We start from the raw sequence: 20643 nt of genomic DNA on the forward strand, positions 1-20643 counted from the left end.
TTCCTTGGATACGTTATATCTCCGTCTGGTTTCCAGATGGATCCTCGCAAACTGGAGGCAGTCTTACAGTGGCCATTACCCAAGGGCCTTAAAGCTACTCAACGCTTTATAGGTTTTGCAAATTACTACCGCAAATTCATAAGGGGATTTTCCTCCGTGATTTCCCCTATAACCAATTTAACAAAAAAAGGAGCAAATTGTATATCCTGGCCCAAAGAAGCAAGAGAGGCATTTGAACAATTAAAATTTTTATTTTCCTCAGCACCTGTCCTGACCCATCCTGATCCATCCAAACCATTTATCCTCGAGGTGGATGCATCAGAGACAGGAGTTGGAGCCATTCTGTCTCAGAGAGAAAGTCCTGATACGCCTTTACATCCCTGTGGATTTTACTCTCGCAAACTCACACCTGCCGAGAGGAATTACGACATAGGGAATAGGGAACTTTTGGCCATTGTACTTGCCCTTAAGGAATGGAGGCATCTCTTGGAAGGTTCCAAAGAGCCACTTTTGATCTTTACTGATCATAAGAATTTGGCTTATATTGGGGACGCTAAGAGACTGTCCTCTCGTCAGGCTAGGTGGTCATTGTTCCTCTCCCGATTCAATTTCGTAATTACGTACAGGCCTGGTACTAAAAACACCAAGGCAGATGCACTTTCTCGGCAGTTTGAGACAGATGAAGTACCAGAACAGGTGATATATCCTATTGTACCTCCTGAATGCCTCATTGCCACTACTGTTTCCGAAGTGTCTTCTCCACTCTTCTGTGCCATAATAGCAGATCAAACTCAGGCACCTGTGGGAAAACCTCCGGACAAACTGTATGTGTCACCTCAGTTTCGAAAGAAGGTACTAGATTTGTTCCATGACAACCTCACAGCGGGCCATCCTGGAGTCCATAAAACTCTCTCAGCCGTCTCCAGGAGATTTTGGTGGCCTGCTCTTAGAAACGATATCAAAGATTATGTTGGGGCATGTCAAATATGTGCCGTTTCTAAAGTTCCTCCTAGGTCACCTCCTGGACTGTTACAACCACTGCCCATACCTAGTGCTCCATGGACCCACTTGGCCATGGATTTCATTGTGGATCTACCCAGTTCAAACGGGTTTAATACAGTTCTTATGGTTATTGATAGATTCACGAAGATGGCACATTTCGTCCCACTTAAAAAATTACCATCTGCCCAAGATCTAGTTCAAATATTCTTGAGAGAGATCTTTCGGTTGCACGGTGTACCCAAAAACATAGTATCTGATAGAGGTACCCAGTTTGTTTCTAGGTTTTGGCGTTCCTTTTGCAAACAATTGGGCGTCGAACTCTCCTTTTCGTCAGCATATCACCATCAAACTAATGGAGCAGCAGAGAGGGCGAATCAGTCTTTAGAAGCTTATTTACGTTGCTTTATAAATGCCAATCAATCTAACTGGTATGAGCTCTTACCCATGGCTGAGTTCGCCAGAAACAATGCCACTCATGAATCTTCTAATCACAGTCCATTCTTTGTTAATCAGGGTTATCACCCCACTGTTTTACCTTCTGCATTCTCAGACACAGATATCCCCGCTTTGAACACCCGTTTAGAATCGATTCATGATACCTGGGATTCCGTCCATTCAGCTCTGGAAAAAGCCTCATTCCGAGCAAAGGTCCAAGCTGACAAGAAACGGGGCGCTAATCCTGTCTATCTTCCAGGTGACAGGGTGTGGCTCTCCACAAGACATATCAAGCTTAAGGTCCCATCCATGAAATTTGCCCCTCGGTACATTGGTCCCTTTCGAGTTACCCAACGTATTAATCCAGTGACCTATTCTTTGGCACTACCGGCTCATATGAGAATAGCGAATACTTTCCATGTGTCTCTGCTCAAGCCCCTTACTTGCAATCGCTACACCAGGGTATCCACTCCTCCTCCGCCCTTGGTAGTGGGTGATCAAGAAGAATACGAAGTCCATTCTATCATGGACTCCAAATTATCCAGAGGTGTCTTGTCCTATCTCGTTGACTGGAAGGGTTATGGTCCCGAGGAACGTTGTTGGGTTCCTGCTGACCGGGTCCATGCGCCCCGTCTTATCCGGTCATTTCACAACCGCTTTCCTCTTAAGCCGGGTCCTTCCCGCCCGGTGCGCGGTCTTCGAGTGGGGGGTACTGTTGCGGTCACCGGCCCGCCGAGCCTCACGGTCGTGCCCGACCGGCACGACCGCTCCGACTACACGAGCTTACCTGCTCGTCGGCGAGCCGGGAACCGCGCACGTAGTTCTTCCGGGCATCGCGCCCAGATCCAAGATGGCGCCGACCGCGTGGTCGCGTCTATTGCTAGCCCCGCCCCCGAGAATTATACCAACGTGTGCGTGACGTCACGACGTCAACGCACACGCACGTTTTGGGGTCAGAGGTCGCCCTCTGACCAATCATAGCCTAGAGAGGGGTATTTAAACCCCTAGCTTTCCCCATTACTTTGCCATGTCGTGGTTTCAGTTTCCTGGTTTCCTGAAAGTGCTGATTCTGTGTTTCTGATTTCCTGGTATCCTGATCCTTGGCGTTTCCCTGGTTATTCTGATCTCTGGTTTCCCTGACTTGGCTTGTCTTATCGGTATTGAGTATTTTCTGGCTTCCTTGACCTCGGCTTTCCCTTTGACCATTCTCTGTCTCTAGCGTATTAGTCCGGCCATTCTAAGGTCCGGTTTACGCTCTATCCTATTATTTTCCTTTTCTTACTTATGTATATGTTTACATAGTTTCTGCGTGCTGGACCACATTACTAGTCGTGACACCTATCAGGGATCTGGGTGAGGGGACCGCTCCGCGTTTTGATCTTGGTGATTTGGCACCTCCGTCTTTTTAGTTGGAGCATCCTCGCCAGCATGCGGCTACACTTGTTGGAGTATTCATAGAAATGTGGGTTGGACTTTCGGAGTGCGTGGGCCAATTTCTGCGATAATAATTGTTGTAGTTCCCTACGGGTCTCCATTAATTCTCGGTATGTGATCTCTGATAGGAAGTCCTTGTGTTCCATCTCGAGTTGGGCAGCCCTCTTATGTAGCTCCACGATTTGCGCACTCTGTGCCTTCTTCCACGCTGTGCAGGTCTTAATAAAATGTACCTTTATTAAATGTACTTAATAAAATGTACCTTATTCAAAAAGAATAAGTTCAAAGTGTGAATGTGAATAAACCTAAGTCAGTGAAAGCAAAAAATTGTTAAGTCACTAAATATGTGTAAAAAGACTTATTAATGATATAAAAAATATCTAAGGTATTACTTGCTGGAGTGTCTGGTGCAGTAATGTACCATATATTTGTCTAGAAAGTGAGTATTTATTAAGTATAAATAGGGAACTATCATGTGCAGTGTGAAAGTGCAATATAAGGATTTAGCTATGAGTATAGAACATGACCTTGAATAGTCTGACTAGAAAAACAGGTTATTAACACCTAGAAACGATACGACTTTTAAATGTTGGTAATATATAGTCACGATTATCCTGTGAATCAGCTGGGCAAGCGTTATAAGTGGATAACTTGTACATAATTGCGTCACATGAAACATTTATATAAAAAATATTTACATTAAAAGAAACTTTTACGAAGGAAGGGATTATATTTCACCAATTTCTAGGGCTGGTTGAATGGTACTCATAAGAATGGGGTGAATGAACATTTTTCATTCAACCCTTTAGGGGACAATGTATCCAGTTCCACTGTCCAATATGTTTCTCGCTGTAGTCTTGCTCTGTCCCCACATCTAGCCATCTCTGGGACATGATCAATGGCCAGACATCTCAAAGTGGAGAGTTGATGTTGTTTCTCCAAGAAGTGTCTGGCCACAGGTTTGTCCGTCTTGCCATCACGGTAGGCTAGGCGGATGCTTGATCTGTGGCCTCTAATTCTCTCGCACAGAGCTGTCTCTGTTTTTCCTATATAGCTTAGTCCACATGGACATGTAAGCTTATAGATCACAAATTCTGTGTGACAGTGTATCCTATGGGCTATTTTGTATACTTTACCCGTGTGTGGGTGGGAAAAGGTTTTAGCCGGAATAATTTGGCCGCAGGTCACACACCCCAAACATCTCACGCAGCCGTTGTTCTTAAACTTTGATGTTCTCGGATTGTAACAATGAACCGGATCTGTCTTTACCAGTATATCTCTCAAGTTCTTATTTCTCTTGAAGCAAAACATTGGTAATTGTTTAAATTGTTCTGGTAGTGTTTGGTCCTGTCGCAAAATATTCCAATTACGTTTGATTGATTTCGTAATTTCTTGACTCGCTGTATGTAATTTCATTGGAAATACCAGTCTCTTATTGCCTTCTTTCTTAGGACTTATGGTCTGCCTGTTATGATGTAACCTGGCCTTCTGTAAGGCTTTGTCTAAATCTTGATGTTTGTAGCCTCTTGTTGAAAATTTTGAATACATAGTCTTCAATTGTTTTTCACATTGATCACTCTGGGAATTGTTCCGACACACCCGTAGAAATTGAGAGAAAGGAAGTGAATTTTTGAGTGATTTAGGATGGAAACTATCGTGATGTAATAAAGTATTACGATCTGTTGTCTTCGTATATAATCTGTATTCCAATTTGTGGTTAACAACCATCAGTTCGACATCCAAAAATTGTATACATTCTTCTTCAATCTGTGAGGTCACTTTTATTGGGGTAGATAGATTGTTGATGTATTCAACCAACGACTGAGCTTCATCTTTAGATCCCTTCCATAAGATCAAAATGTCATCAATATATCTATAGTATTTCGCTATCTGTTCTCTAAATTGTGTGAGGATATATCGTTGTTCAAAATCATACATGTATGCGTTGGCGGCCCCCATAGATGTGCCGGAGATCTGGAGGAACCATTGAGATTCAAAACGAAAATAGTTGTTGCTTAGTGTCAATGATAGGAGTTCCATGATGAACTCTATTGGAGGTCCTTGATAGTATGGTATTCTAGACATATATATGGTACATTACTGCACCAGACACTCCAGCAAGTAATACCTTAGATATTTTTTATATCATTAATAAGTCTTTTTACACATATTTAGTGACTTAACAATTTTTTGCTTTCACTGACTTAGGTTTATTCACATTCACACTTTGAACTTATTCTATTTGATTCATATTTATTCACACTTTTTTCACACATTTTCGTCAGTGGCTTTACATATCCAGATCTTCAATTTACATACACTTTCCACATATCCCATATTGATTTGACTTTTAACACACTTCATATTGATTTGATTCTGCAGATTCAACTATAGATATTGGATCTAGCTAATAGGTAAATAATAATGTTCCCTTGCTTATAATGGGATCACAGAAAGAAAGAACCACCATGTTTGAACATTCATTTAAACATTTATTTAGTTGTAGACTTCAGGCTTTTCCCCCCAGGACACCCTGCTGAAATGACAAATCCACGGACGAGAGGAGAATTTCTCCCGACGGCACACGTAACACGATAGTCCCGCCCATAGCCGCAATGTTATTTCGGCTGCCAGGGCAACGTGACGTGTCCGCGTCACGTGGTACACACAGCTGGGTAATGACAAGGAGGGAGTCCCTGACGTCACATGCATGCGCATAGATGTAGGGAGTGATTCCAGTTTTTCGTGCACGATTGTGAACAGCTGATTTGGTAAGCGTTTGGTGTGATATACAGTCCTACATAAGCTTGTCATTTTGTAATATGATTTTTGTGTGTCCTGATGAAAGCCCTGAACCAGGGCTGAAACATTGACATTGGATTGAAAATTAAACTACAATCATTGGAAGACCTAGAGTGCCGGTATTTTTCTTCATTATATATATATATATATATATATATATATATTATATTTTTTTTCAATTTTTATTTGATTTTAGACAAAAAATAATTTACACACATCTCATACAAGAATACAAAAGTGACAATAAATAGCAAACATTCAATCTCTACACTTACTTCTACCATACATCATTCTTATGACATGCAGAGTGGGTTTAGGATACAGCATACGTAGGCTTTATTATATATTTTTTACTCTATAAACTTTTCATAAATCCGAAGTGAATTAATGAGATTACTCTTAAGTTTCTATGATTTGTAGACACTTTTTTCCCATCTCGTATTTTTGTACATTATCTTTCCTCCTGTAAATACCTATCTCATTCTTAATCTGAGACTTAAGCTGTTTCCCTCAATGTCTACAATCAATTACCTCAGAATTTTTCCATCTTCTCGCTATCAACATCTTCACTGCCATGAAAGAATGTAGAGTCAAAAATTGTTGGTATACTGGCAAATCAGGCCAGTGAAGATGTAGAAGAGTTGTAGCAGGAGATTGATCTATCAGAATTTTATCCCATTCATATAATCTTCTAAAAACCTCATCCCATAGTTTCTTAATTAATTTGCAGCTCCATCAAATATGGATAAAGCTTCCAGTTTCACTCCCACATCTCCAACAAATGTCAGATTCATTATGGTCAATTCTGTTTAATCTACTTGGCACTAGATACCAGCAATAACATATTTTATAGTGCGTCTCAAACAATATCGTATTATGGATATTTTTTTTTAGCTTTAGCATCATATTGCCCCATATCTTGAAATCAATTTTTAAATTACATTCCTTTTCCCATCTTTTTATTTGCTTAGACATTATATCTTTTGGAGTCGATCTTATCAAAGCATAACAATTAGCCAGATTTTTCCTGGGACTTTCGCTTCCAAAAATTTGCTTTATAAGGCCACTAATAGTTGTATTACCCTTGTCAAGAGATTTCCCTACAAAAGATTTTATTCTTAAATACCGATAGGCCTCTACTTGAGAAAGACCAAATTCTTTAGACAAAGTTAAAAAATCTTTCATTTTGTCCCTTATTATTATATCATCCAGGATTTGAATATTCCGATCTTTCCAAGAATCTATTTTTAAGTCAGGCATTAGGGTTTCCAGCAATTCTATCTCCATAAAGCCAAAAATATTTCCCAAAATGTTTAGTTTTTTCCTTAACTTGAACCAATTATTAAACAAATGTTTTAGTATTGTATTTTTAACTTCCTTTCCAGTATTCTTGGGTTGCCAAAGATATTTAAGTAGTTCCTTCCTTTTTAATGATTGGGTCTCAAGTCCAAACCAGCCATTTTTTTTTCAGAATCTTTTTTGCACAATAACTGGGTATGATATATAATAGTGGCTTCATAATGACTTATAATATTTGGGAAGTTAACCCCTCCTTGCCCTATGGTGTTCGTTAATTGGTCTAAGCTAATCCGAGGCCTTTTCCCCTTCCAAATAAAATTCTTAACTAGCCTTTGTATTATCTCTAGCCATGGTACAGGAACTTCCAACGGGACTATTCTAAAAAAGTAGGTCCATCTTGGAACTATATACGCATTTATTATGTTTATCCTTCCCATCCAACTAAAAAACAAATGATTCCATTTTTTTAACAATATCCCAGTGGATTTCAATAGCCTAGTAAAATTAATCTCTACCATTTTTTCTATATTATCCGATATTAATACTCCCAGATATTCAAAGCTACCATTAGCATCCATAAAACCATAATGCTTTATAACTTCATCCTTCCACTCTTTTTTACAATTTTTAAACATCACTATAGTTTTTTCTATGTTTATCTTATAATTTGAAATTTTACTGTATATATATAATGTCATACTAAGTGTATTTTTATATTAATATATACATAATTAAATTACACACATATATATATAATATATATATATATATATATATATATATAATAACAATGTATATTGTATGTATATATATATATATATATATATATATATGTTCTAAAATATAAATAAGTAAATACAAATAAAAAAAGTAAAAATAATACAAAGAAATGTAAAAAAATTATATATATATATAATTGTATTCTAACTGTATTTTGATATTAATATATATATAAATGAAATTTTATATATATATATATATATATATATATATATATATATAAATAATACAAAATATATATATATATATATATATACATAATTACATAAATATAAAAAAATGCATATATATTTAAATTCTACGTGCATATTTATGTAATATCTTTGCATAATTAAGTAATTTGATTGATTGCAATTTGAGGGACCTGCCTGGCAACTCAGGCCGAAAGTCCAGAGAATTTAATTTGCTAGCACTGTATTTAACCCTGTAACTTTCCATGATACCCTAACACCTGTATATGGGGGGTACTATTTTACTCGGGAGACTTCGCTGAACACAATTATTAGTGTTTCAAAACCGTAAAACATGTCACAGCGATGATAATGTCAGTGAAAGTGAAGGTGTTTGCATTTTTCACTCACAAACAGCATTTTCATTGATGATATCATTGTTGTGATACACTTTACTGTATTGAAACACTAATATTTGTGTTCAGCGAAGTCTCTTGAGCATAACAGTACCCCCAATGTACAGGTTTTATAGTGTTTCTGAAAGTTACAGAGTCAAATATAAGGCTTTATATTGTTTTTGAAAGTTACAGGGTCAAATATAAGGCTTGATTTTCTGTTTTTTCACATTGAAATTTGCCAGATTGGTTATGTTGCCTTTGAGAGCGTATGGTAGCCCAGGAATGAAAATTACCCCCATGATGGCATACCATTTACAAAAGAAAACAACCCAAGGTATTTCAAATGGAGTATGTTCAATCTTTTTTAGTAGCCACTTAGTCACAAACACTGGTCAAAGTTAGCGTTCATAATAGTTTTTTGCATTTTTAACACACAAACAAATATAAATGCTAATTTTGGCCAGTGTTTGTGACTAGGTTTCTACTAAAAAACACTGGACATACCCCATATTGCATACCCTGGGTTGCCTACTTTAAAAAAAAAAAATGTACATGTGAGGTGTGATTCAGAGATTTATGACAGATAACAGTGTTTCAATGTCACTATTGATACATTTTAAAAATATATATTTTGAAACAGCAATGTCCGACTTGTAATTATAGAACATGTTAACATTGGGTATTTGTAAAATTTAGAAACTATTTAGCATGGGTGTTTTTTGGCAGTTGTAGATGCGTAACAGATTTTGGGGGTCAAAGTTAGAAAAAATATTTTATAATTTTATTTATAGTAAATTATGATATGATGAAAATAATGGTATCTTTAGAAAGACCGTTTAATGGCGAGGAAAACTGTATATAATATGTGTGGGTACAGTAAATGAGTAAGATGGAAATTACAGCTAAACACAAACACTGCAGAAATGTAAAAACAGCCCTGGTCCTTAACGGTAAGAAAATTTAGAAATGGTCTGGTCACTAAGGGGTTAAGTCAATGAATTCCACGGTAACAAATGCCTAGAAATTTATCCAAGCTGTCTCTCTATTGAACAAACATAAAATGTTTTAAATTCTTTAACAGAAAAGAACATTCTAGCCTCAAAGATCTGAGAAAATATGGCTCGAAGATTATGTCACTGTTTTTCTGACCTTGAACTGTATCACAAAGTCAGGCCCTATAGGCAAAAAGTATCAGAGAATATGTGCTATTTTATTTTCTGTCTACTGTTGTATACCATAACATAAAATACGAAGTGAGCACTATTTTCTTAATATTGCTGGAAAAGTGTGGCTCCCAGAAGAATAAAAAGAAATGATTGTATAAATGTATTTTATTCTATTGACATTGTGTTGCACATTTCAAAAACTGTTTATATTTGGAAAATAAGCAGACAAAATACTGGCAAAATGCGTGATATTTCAAAGCAGTACTTTTTATCAAAAAGCTATCCAGTATGAATGATTTTGCAATGGAAATGTAATTTTTACTGCATTTATATGTTCTTTACTTACACATATATTTCATCTATGAATTCATTGCGTATGGCAATCAAAAGGTTAATATTTTATCTTGTCTGTACTCTACTGCTAACTTACAAGACTGTGTGGCAGGTAAAAGGTTGGTCATGCTAAATATAGCTGATATATGAAAAAGTACACAGTGAGATTAGATACTTTAAATATATCAAAGTTGTGAGACTTTACCGCAGTACATTTTCCTTCCACAAGACTGTGCATTAGAGAAAGCAGAAAACAAGAGCTACAGATTTTTTTTAACATTTTTTCTTACAGGAACACTACAGTGTCAGGAATACAAACATGTATAACTGACAATGTAGTGTTAAAACAGCTGTGTAGGTTTCGGGCCCCCCTCTATGGAGAAATAAGGAGTTTATACTCATCTTTTCTCCCACACGTGCCGGTCTCGCAGAGGCTGGTCCCCTGCCTTGCTTCTCATCCATGGCTGAGATCATCAAACATGACCCACAGGAAAGCAGTGGGATGCTATTGCGTATGCACGTCAAAACAATCTCCTCATAGAGATTCATTGCATCAATGCATCTGTATGGGGAAAATTCAGCACCTCCAAGCAGAGTATGAGACATGGGACACCAGTACTGCACTGGCTCTCTGCAGTAGGACACAGGAAGCACCTCTAGTGGCCATCTGAGTAACTGTAAACACCGCCTTTTCACATTGAGCTGTAGTGGTTCTGGTGATTAGACAAGGAGAAAGCGGCTGCTCCGACAGCTTTTCTAAGCATTTGTATAGTGTGTACCTACTTTTCAGGCTTGTGCTACAAATCTGACAGGCTTCTTTAAGACTTACTGAAATGGTTGTAAAGCCACACTTTTGTCTATACCTCCACTCATAAAAGCATTAACAAAACTTTATTTTGTGACATTTCAGTTGGTTTTAACCATCCAATTCAGTTCCTAATTGTTTGTTTTTTTTTTTTTTTTTAGGGAATACTTGGAATCTTCAATTTGGTCTTTACCTTGATTTGGTCTCCCCATGGCCAGCATTAAAGGGATATTTCAAACAGCTACAATCATTTTAGAGTATATCCTCTTTTTATATTATAGGAAAAGTGCAGATGCTATAGAAATTGGCACATTTATAAATTAACCTTGTTATACACCCTCCACCCCCAACTGTTCCTAAAGCAGGTTGTATTACTTTCTGCTAGCCTAACTCAGTGGAGCTAAACTCAAGAGGCAGACAATTGGCCAGACTTCTCATTGAGCTGCATTGGGCAGTCTGTGATTGGACAGCCACGGAAAGTCTGGGCTTGGTAAGAAGGGGAGGGCTTGCAAAGACTTTAAAGACTTGCAAAGACTTTAGATAAACTCAGATAAAATGCATAATTAAATGTGCACATGTTTTCATTGTGGGAATATATACTAAATATTGATTTATTTATTTTTCCCAGTGGAGTGTCCTTTTAAGTAGCATTATCAGTAATATTAGGTAAATATTCAACATATGTAACATTTTATTCCTGTGTACAAATATATTCCAGTGTGTTAGATTTTTTTCTCTATTTGGTTTCTTTAAAGTGGAACGTGAATAGCATCTCAATTATTCAAACACGGGTTTTTTTTTGGTTTGTCTTCTTAGAACACACAAGCAGGAATAGTGACAGCACAGTACTACAGGCTCCAGTTTTGTAAATATAACAAATAAAATATATACAAAAAAGCAAATCATAAAAGTAGCTTGCATGCCCAATATGAAGTGCACAATAAAAGGGTGAATGACAGAACATTAAACTATGGACAACAAACATAAGAATAAACAGAATTAGAAATAGATGTGGACAAAGGGGAAAGGGAAGTAAATCAAAATCAACCTGCTGTTTATCAATCAAGAGACGGACAGGTATACCAATAATAACTGCTGCATAAACCATGAAGTAGTTCTTAGGGAGGAATTTAAATTCTGCTGGAAAGAGTGATTCAGAGTTTGGTTATAAGTAGACTTGTGACCAGAAAGAAATTTCCGTTCTGCCAAATCGTTTTTTTTTCCATAGACAGAATAATTGTCAAGCTAAATTTTGACCACATGTTGGTTCGGCTTGGCCAAATTCCGATTCAGGAAGCGAATAAGAAGAACAAATCAAAAAGGCATTAAAATGAGCCAATCGGTGTGCTGCAAAATCTGTACATAACACAGGATTATGTATACATTTTGCAGTAGACTAATGGGAACATTTTCCAGCTATTTGGTTCACAGGTCAAGTGAGAAAAATTAACTGGTAGTGAGAAAAATAGGAGCAGTAAAAAAAATAAATTATATATTTAGATATTATTTATTAAATACATTGATTTTTTTTTGTTGCACCTCTTGTTTTTCCCTATAATGCTCACTTCTCTCTTGATCTGTGAATTAAATCAACACATAGTGACTGTACTCTAGCCATCAATGAAGACAAACAGATACACATGCAGACACACACATATACAGAGACCCACACACACATACACGCAGATGACACACACATACATACATACATACACACACACACACACACACATACATAGACACACATACATGCACACATACAGAGAAACATACAAACACACACATACATACACACACACACTCATACAGAGACACATACATTCAGACACACATACACTAACACACACATGCAAAATGTTTTAGTCACCCTCCTTTAGGTGCAGGAGGGTGACTTTCCCTGGAGTCCAGTGGCTCATGCTGATGGGAGTCAGAGTTGCCACTCTGACTCTCTCCTCTCCTTCCTCCTCCCTTGCGGCACTGTGGTTGCTGAGAGGAAGTGACCGGGGCAGTCACTTTCTCCCAGCTCTGACATCACCAGAGGGTGGCCCCTGGAAATTCATTGCCATCGGGTGGCCTTAACAGCATGGGCCACCTGATGAGCCCCTGAATGCGCGGCCCCGGCGTTTACATAGCCAGCGGACTCCCTGGTGGTTCCGCCACTGTATATAGGGTGTCCAGTCCATTTTCAGAAACCACTTTTAAATATATTATTTTATTATTTGGTCATAACATGTTATATTGAACATTAGACACAACATGCATTTTTTCAATGTATCTTGGTTTGGTGGAAATAAGACTGGCTGCATTGAATGTTGCATATTTGATAATAAGTGTGTAGGAGTTTAGAAAAATACCCCTCTCTGTCTCATTAGAGATTCCTACTACTGCGCTAAGCTTGGCTGTCTGGGGCTGCACTCAGCTGAAAGCACTCAGCTGACACTCATAACCAATATGTGGTACCAAAAACACCAAATATAACAGATATGTGTTTAAAATAATAGCAAAATAACTTAACTTAATGACAGCTTCCCTTAGCAACCTTCCCACGTGGATGCCTGGATGAGCAAATATACACAACAGATAGGGGAAAACGCTGTATGAATAGTGTGAAGGTAATCAAAGCGCCTTCAGGGTGCCACCCCTAATCCTTTAGGGGGGTAAAGTATGGATTCACCGAACTCAGGAACCCAGGAACCAAAAAGGAGCAGGAATCGTGGTGTAAAAATAAAATATATTTATTTATAAAAAAGCCACTGGTCCTACGCATTTCGTTCTATGAGATTAGAACTTCCTCAGGGACCATAATTAGTTAGAAGAAAATTATACAAACAAATATGCAGTACAAAAAAATTGCTAGAGGAAATTTTTTTGTACTGCATATTTGTTTGTATAATTTTCTTCTAACTAATTATGGTCCCTGAGGAAGTGCTAATCTCACAGAACAAAACGCGTAGGATCAGTGGCTTTTTTATAAATAAATATATTTTATTTTTACACCACGATTCCTGCTCCTTTTTGGTTCCTGGGTTCCTGAGTTCGGTGAATCCATACTTTACCCCCCTAAAGGATTAGGGGTGGCACCCTGAAGGCGCTTTGATTTTCTTCACTCATAACCAATAAGCTGGCCCTGCACAACAAGGCTTAGCTCAGTGGAATTAATACAAGCTCCTTGCAGAAGATTCTGACTTCAGGGATGGCGACGATGGGCGCCCAGCGGAATCAAGATACAGTAAGTTGTCAAACCATTCTTAAAAGGAAAGGCACCAGGGCATTCCTAAAAGCATAACTACTATAGCTGGCTGCAAAGGCTATGGTGATTGGAGTATTCCGTTAATAGACTGTTACTATGCTAGCTAACTTTGACTATTTTAACTGGTAGCAAGCATTGTAAACCATTCCCAAGTGCCTGAATAGTTTCTTAAAGTGTTGGCTAAATCCTGTTTGTAGAATCTAGTAAACCACAAGTTAAGGAAATAAACCAATATAAAGTTAAAATGGAAACAGAAACAAGGACAGCATAAATGCAAAAAAAATATATCAAAAATCAAGGTTTGTGACCACTATTTACTTCTGTGTTTAGTACCTTGGGAAATACATCAGCTTTTTTTCGAATAAATGAGGTTGCAGGGCTTGCCATTGATGATTACTACATGTTATTCCATATAGGTTGTAGAATCTGAAGGACCTGTCCCATTTTTTGACCTTGACGAGCATTGCTAAGCCATGGTTTATAGATAGAAAGAACATTTACTAAAGCACTTAACTGAAACATCTACATGTCTCATTGTGGTATTTACATTAGTAAAAACCAACATCCTCTCATCAGTATTTATTTATGGAGTCACAATCATCCACAAATGAATAACACTTAAATGTTCTTCTGTTCAGTAATTCATCGCCGAAACAGTTAATAGAAAATTTATAATCAAATTTTTTTAAAACACTTGGGACTTTTCATCAGAACAATAGGTGTTTGGTTCAGCTTAACACAATATATTTTTGTTCAAGATCTGAACTGTTTCCATGATGGAATGTTAAGACTAAAAGCAGAGATAAGAGGCACCCACACAACCTAAAAATTAACTCCTTCATCACCACACACTTTTTGTATATATAAAAAAAAGCATTATCCTACTGTTATTTAAAACTCGGGGTGCATAGCTAACACAAACATGTGGGATGAAACAGCAATTGTGTGTAGATGTAATTTTAATTTGTTCGTCATTTACAGAAATATTGGGGGATGAAAGGTTTGAAACAGTAGACCAATTTTGGTTCCTTAGTCAGGAATTAAGAAACACTATTCTTACTATTTTGGCATATTGCCTTATGCAATCAACATTAGTAAAATATCCACATGAAAATCTAACAATAGGCGCTCAATGGAAGACTGAAAAATGACATTATACTCTTGATCTTGGAATAACAATTTACCCAGAGGTAATGTATTTTGCCTATTCCACAAAGGAAGGTTGTTGAATCCCATAAGGCTTGCTGTGAATATTACTTTGGTACAGATGCTGAGTAGGCAGGTTCGGGCATATTCAGAAGGAACAGATTAAGTGACAACGGCATAGAAATATTATTTTTATTATTAGTTGTAAAAGGATGCACATTCACTTCATGAACCTTTCTTCATATTTTTAATACTGAAAATGGATTTGATTGAATTGATTAAATTAACGTTTAATTTAATGTCATGGAGCACAATGCTTAATCAGCAAACCTAGAAAAAAATAAAAAATAAAAAAAATAGGACGCTATTAATCTTCAGCAACTCACATAGTTATCAAGGGATTCACGTTGCTATTGTAGACATTGTTAAGCAATAGTGTTGTCGCGAACCCGAAATTTTCGGTTCGCGAACGGCGAACGCGAACTTCCGCAAATGTTCGCGAACCGGCGAACCGCGCGAACCGCCATTGACTTCAATGGGCAGGCGAATTTTAAAACCAACAGGGACTCTTTCTGGCCACAAAAGTGATGGAAAAGTTGTTTCAAGGGGACTAACACCTGGACTGTGGCATGCCGGAGGGGGATCCATGGCAAAACTCCCATGGAAAATTGCACAGTTGATGCAGAGTCTGCTTTTAATCCATAAAGGGCAGAAATCACCTAACATTGACACCTGTCCTCAAAGCCCTGCCCTGATACACACTGACACAGAGCAGAATAGAGACTGTTCCCCGTCCTCAGAGACCATGATACACACTGACACAGAGCAGAATAGAGACTGTTACCCCTACATAGGGTCACTTGGCAGATATGGCAGGGTCGTGGGAGGGGGAGGATGACTTTCACCTCTTCCCCTGTTAGATTCCCGTTGTGCTGTGACATCACCCTTATACGCTGTGTAAAGCATACTATTTAATTTGATCAGCATGGCCACTTGAGTTTTTATAGTTTTCACGCTGCTTGTAGTTTATATATGGTTCACAAAAATCAAACAAACGATAAAGTAAACGTGTAAGGATTCAGAATATTCTTTCAAACCCTTACACATTGTGTGTACGTATTTTTTGTCTTAAGTTTGTGGCTTTAAAGAGGTTCACGTTGTTTCTATGATGTGCATAACATGTTCTTGTAAATGTTTGTTACATTTTTCCTGGAATTTTAATTTTTCAATCTGAATAAAGATAGTCAAATCCCTGATACACACTGACACAGAGCAGAATAGGGACTGTTCCCCCTACATAGGGTCACTTGGCAGATATGGATTGACACCTATCCTAATGATCCCTGATACACACTGACACAGAGCAGAATAGAGACTGTTCCCCCTACATAGGGTCACTTGGTAGATATGGATTGACACCTGTCCTCAAAACCCCTGATACACACTGACACAGAGCAGAATAGGGACTGTTCCCCTTACATAGGGTCACTTGGCAGATATGGATTGACACCTATCCTAATGATCCCTGATACACACTGACACAGAGCTGAATAGAGACTGTTCCCCCTACATAGGGTCACTTGGCAGATATGGATTGACACCTGTCCTCAAAACCCCTGATACACACTGACACAGAGCAGAATAGAGACTGTTCCCTGTCCACAGAGACCATGATACACACTGACACAGAGCAGAATAGAGACTGTTCACCGTCCACAGAGACCATGATACACACTGACACAGAGCAGAATAGAGACTGTCCCCCCTACATAGGGTCACTTGGCAGGTATGGATTGACACCTGTCCTCAAAGCCCCTGATACACACTGACACAGAGCAGAATAGGGACTGTTCCTCCTACATAGGGTCACTTGGCAGATATGGATTGACACCTGTCCTCAAAACCCCTGATACACACTGACACAGAGCAGAATAGGGACTGTTCCCCCTACATAGGGTCACTTGGCAGATATGGATTGACACCTGTCCTCAAAACCTCTGATACACACTGACACAGAGCAGAATAGGGACAGTTCCTCCTACATAGGGTCACTTGGCAGATATGGATTGACACCTGTCCTCAAAACCCCTGATACACACTGACACAGAGCAGAATAGGGACTGTTCCCCCTACATAGGGTCACTTGGCAGATATGGATTGACACCTGTCCTCAAAACCCCTGATACACACTGACACAGAGCAGAATAGAGACTGTTCCCTGTCCACAGAGACCATGATACACACTGACACAGAGCAGAATAGAGACTGTTCACCGTCCACAGAGACCATGATACACACTGACACAGAGCAGAATAGGGACTGTTCCCCCTACATAGGGTCACTTGGCAGATATGGATTGACACCTATCCTAATGATCCCTGATACACACTGACACAGAGCAGAATAGAGACTGTTCCCCCTACATAGGGTCACTTGGCAGATATGGATTGACACCTGTCCTCAAAACCCCTGATACACACTGACACAGAGCAGAATAGGGACTGTTCCCCTTACATAGGGTCACTTGGCAGATATGGATTGACACCTATCCTAATGATCCCTGATACACACTGACACAGAGCAGAATAGAGACTGTTCCCCCTACATAGGGTCACTTGGCAGATATGGATTGACACCTGTGCTCAAAACCCCTGATACACACTGACACAGAGCAGAATAGAGACTGTTCCCTGTCCACAGAGACCATGATACACACTGACACAGAGCAGAATAGAGACTGTTCACCGTCCACAGAGACCATGATACACACTGACACAGAGCAGAATAGAGACTGTCCCCCCTACATAGGGTCACTTGGCAGGTATGGATTGACACCTGTCCTCAAAGCCCCTGATACACACTGACACAGAGCAGAATAGGGACTGTTCCTCCTACATAGGGTAACTTGGCAGATATGGATTGACACCTGTCCTCAAAACCCCTGATACACACTGACACAGAGCAGAATAGGGACTGTTCCCCCTACATAGGGTCACTTGGCAGATATGGATTGACACCTGTCCTCAAAACCCCTGATACACACTGACACAGAGCAGAATAGGTTCAGTTCCTCCTACATAGGGTCACTTGGCAGATATGGATTGACACCTGTCCTCAAAACCCCTGATACACACTGACACAGAGCAGAATAGGGACTGTTCCCCCTACATAGGGTCACTTGGCAGATATGGATTGACACCTGTCCTCAAAACCCCTGATACACACTGACACAGAGCAGAATAGAGACTGTTCCCTGTCCACAGAGACCATGATACACACTGACACAGAGCAGAATAGAGACTGTTCACCGTCCACAGAGACCATGATACACACTGACACAGAGCAGAATAGGGACTGTTCCCCCTACATAGGGTCACTTGGCAGATATGGATTGACACCTGTCCTCAAAACCCCTAATACACACTGACACAGAGCAGAATAGAGACTGTTCCCTGTCCACAGAGACCATGATACACACTGACACAGAGCAGAATAGAGACTGTTCACCGTCCACAGAGACCATGATACACACTGACACAGAGCCAAATAGGGACTGTTCCCCCTACATAGGGTCACTTGGCAGATATGGATTGACACCTGTCCTCAAAACCCCTGATACACACTGACACAGAGCAGAATAGAGACTGTTCCCTGTCCACAGAGACCATGATACACACTGACACAGAGCAGAATAGGGACTGTTCCCCCTACATAGGGTCACTTGGCAGATATGGATTGACACCTGTCCTCAAAACCCCTGATACACACTGACACAGAGCAGAATAGAGACTGTCCCCTGTCCAGAGAGACCATGATACACACTGACACAGAGCAGAATAGAGACTGTTCACCGTCCACAGAGACCATGATACACACTGACACAGAGCAGAATAGGGACTGTTCCCCCTACATAGGGTCACTTGGCAGATATGGATTGACACCTGTCCTCAAAACCCCTGATACACACTGACACAGAGCAGAATAGAGACCGTTCCCTGTCCACAGAGACCATGATACACACTGACACAGAGCAGAATAGAGACTGTTCACCGTCCACAGAGACCATGATACACACTGACACAGAGCAGAATAGGGACTGTTACCCCTACATAGGGTCACTTGGCAGGTATGGATTGACACCTGTCCTCAAAGCCCATGATAAACACTGGGGGGAGCTACTGTCCTCCCCAACCCCTGCGCGGTGGGTGGGGGCCATAAATCACAATGGGGGGACCTACTGTCCTCCCCCCCTCGGCCCCCACCCCTGCGCGGTGGGTGGGGGCCATAAATCACAATGGGGGGGCCTACTTTCCTCCCCCCCGGCCCCCATCCCTGTGCGGTGGGTGGGGGGCATAAATCACAATGGGACGGACCTACTGATAGGAGTGGAGTATTGTTCATATCAGTTTAATACCTTCCGCGTCTACTATCAGTGGACGTGTAAATGGCGGAGATTTTTAATTGTTGAATCACCTCCCCTTTTTAGGCCAAGGTGGGAAGATGCTTAGACCACTGGTATATTGGTGCCATCTTGGAGGATTTTTTTTGGGTTTGGTTTTTGAAGCCACAGTGCGGCACCAGTGGGCCTAAAAATTAGGCATGTACACATGCCTGAAAAATTTGGTATTGTTGCAGCCGCTGCTGTAGCAGCGGCCAGAAAAATTGATGTTTGTTTCACAGGCAGAAAGTGCCCTAAAACATGGCGGCTTGAACCCTAGTTGGTGGCGGATAAGTCACGCAAGTCAAACGTCATTCAGAGCTAAAATACAGCAGCGTGTGGACCATTTTTAGCCCAAGGCAGCTCATCTCATCAGGCCTTTTTTAAGCGAATGTATCGCCCAGTGTCAGTCCCTTCGGGATCCATCCCTCATTCATCTTAATAAAGGTGAGGTAATCTAGACTTTTTTGACCTAGGCGACTTCTCTTCTCAGTGACGATACCTCCTGCTGCACTGAAGGTCCTTTCTGACAGGACACTTGAAGCGGGGCAGGCCAGAAGTTCTATCGCAAATTGGGATAGCTCAGGCCACATGTCAAGCCTGCACACCCAGTAGTCAAGGGGTTCATCGCTCCTCAGAGTGTCGATATCTGCAGTTAAGGCGAGGTAGTCTGCTACCTGTCGGTCGAGTCGCTCTCTGAGGGTGGATCCCGAAGGGCTGTGGCGATGCATAGGACTTAAAAAGGTCCGCATGTCCTCCATCAACAACACGTCTTTAAAGCGTCCTGTCCTTGCCGGCGTGGTCGTGGGAGGAGGAGGAGGAGGATGACTTCCACCTCTCCCCCTGTTAGATTCCCGTTGTGCTGTGACATCACCCTTATATGCTGTGTAAAGCATACTTTTTAATTTATTTAGCAAATGCTGCATCCTTTCCGACTTGTTGTAATTCGGTAACATTTCCGCCACTTTCTGCTTATACCGGGGGTCTAGTAGCGTGGACACCCAGTACAGGTCGTTCTCCTTCAGCCTTTTTATACGAGGGTCCCTCAACAGGCAGGACAGCATGAAAGACCCCATTTGCACAAGGTTGGATGCCGAGCTACTCATTTCCCGTTCCTCCTCCTCACTGATGTCATTGAAGGTATGTTCTTCCCCCCAGCCACGTACAACACCACGGGTACCAGAT

Source organism: Pelobates fuscus, chromosome 2, assembly GCF_036172605.1.
Source record: "Pelobates fuscus isolate aPelFus1 chromosome 2, aPelFus1.pri, whole genome shotgun sequence".
Taxonomy (NCBI): Eukaryota; Metazoa; Chordata; class Amphibia; order Anura; family Pelobatidae; genus Pelobates; species Pelobates fuscus.